This window comes from Gigantopelta aegis, chromosome 10 (genome assembly GCF_016097555.1).
Source record: "Gigantopelta aegis isolate Gae_Host chromosome 10, Gae_host_genome, whole genome shotgun sequence".
Classification (NCBI taxonomy): domain Eukaryota; kingdom Metazoa; phylum Mollusca; class Gastropoda; order Neomphalida; family Peltospiridae; genus Gigantopelta; species Gigantopelta aegis.
The window spans coordinates 84866089-84867931 of record NC_054708.1 but is presented as its reverse complement, the minus strand read 5'-3'; positions in this window follow the sequence as shown (position 1 = coordinate 84867931).

Sequence of the window (1843 nt, the reverse complement as noted above, 5' to 3'; positions counted from 1 at the left end):
CAGTTTGGGTTAACTCAGTTTGGGTTAACTTCACTGGATGAACTCCAACATGTGAAATACCCTTGTGTCATACTACAAAGGTGGACCTCAGTTTGGGTTAACTTCACTGGATGAACTCCAACATGTGAAATACCCTTGTGTCATACTACAAAGGTGGACCTCAGTTTGGGTTAACTTCACTGGATGAACTCCAACATGTGAAATACCCTTGTGTCATACTACAAAGGTGGACCTCAGTTTGGGTTAACTTCACTGGATGAACTCCAACATGTGAAATACCCAGTTGTGTCATACTACAAAGGTGGACCTCAGTTTGGGTTAACTTCACTGGATGAACTCCAACATGTGAAATACCCTTGTGTCATACTACAAAGGTGGACCTCAGTTTGGGTTAACTTCACTGGATGAACTCCAACATGTGAAATACCCTTGTGTCATACTACAAAGGTGGACCTCAGTTTGGGTTAACTTCACTGGATGAACTCCAACATGTGAAATACCCTTGTGTCATACTACAAAGGTGGACCTCAGTTTGGGTTAACTTCACTGGATGAACTCCAACATGTGAAATACCCTTGTGTCATACTACAAAGGTGGACCTCAGTTTGGGTTAACTTCACTGGATGAACTCCAACATGTGAAATACCCTTGTGTCATACTACAAAGGTGGACCTCAGTTTGGGTTAACTTCACTGGATGAACTCCAACATGTGAAATACCCTTGTGTCATACTACAAAGGTGGACCTCAGTTTGGGTTAACTTCACTGGATGAACTCCAACATGTGAAATACCCTTGTGTCATACTACAAAGGTGGACCTCAGTTTGGGTTAACTTCACTGGATGAACTCCAACATGTGAAATACCCTTGTGTCATACTACAAAGGTGGACCTCAGTTTGGGTTAACTTCACTGGATGAACTCCAACATGTGAAATACCCTTGTGTCATACTACAAAGGTGGACCTCAGTTTGGGTTAACTTCACTGGATGAACTCCAACATGTGAAATACCCTTGTGTCATACTACAAAGGTGGACCTCAGTTTGGGTTAACTTCACTGGATGAACTCCAACATGTGAAATACCCTTGTGTCATACTACAAAGGTGGACCTCAGTTTGGGTTAACTTCACTGGATGAACTCCAACATGTGAAATACCCTTGTGTCATACTACAAAGGTGGACCTCAGTTTGGGTTAACTTCATTCACTGGATGAACTCCAACATGTGAAATACCCTTGTGTCATACTACAAAGGTGGACCTCAGTTTGGGTTAACTTCACTGGATGAACTCCAACATGTGAAATACCCTTGTGTCATACTACAAAGGTGGACCTCAGTTTGGGTTAACTTCACTGGATGAACTCCAACATGTGAAATACCCTTGTGTCATACTACAAAGGTGGACCTCAGTTTGGGTTAACTTCACTGGATGAACTCCAACATGTGAAATACCCTTGTGTCATACTACAAAGGTGGACCTCAGTTTGGGTTAACTTCACTGGATGAACTCCAACATGTGAAATACCCTTGTGTCATACTACAAAGGTGGACCTCAGTTTGGGTTAACTTCACTGGATGAACTCCAACATGTGAAATACCCTTGTGTCATACTACAAAGGTGGACCTCAGTTTGGGTTAACTTCACTGGATGAACTCCAACATGTGAAATACCCTTGTGTCATACTACAAAGGTGGACCTCAGTTTGGGTTAACTTCACTGGATGAACTCCAACATGTGAAATACCCTTGTGTCATACTACAAAGGTGGACCTCAGTTTGGGTTAACTTCACTGGATGAACTCCAACATGTGAAATACCCTTGTGTCATACTACAAAGGTGGA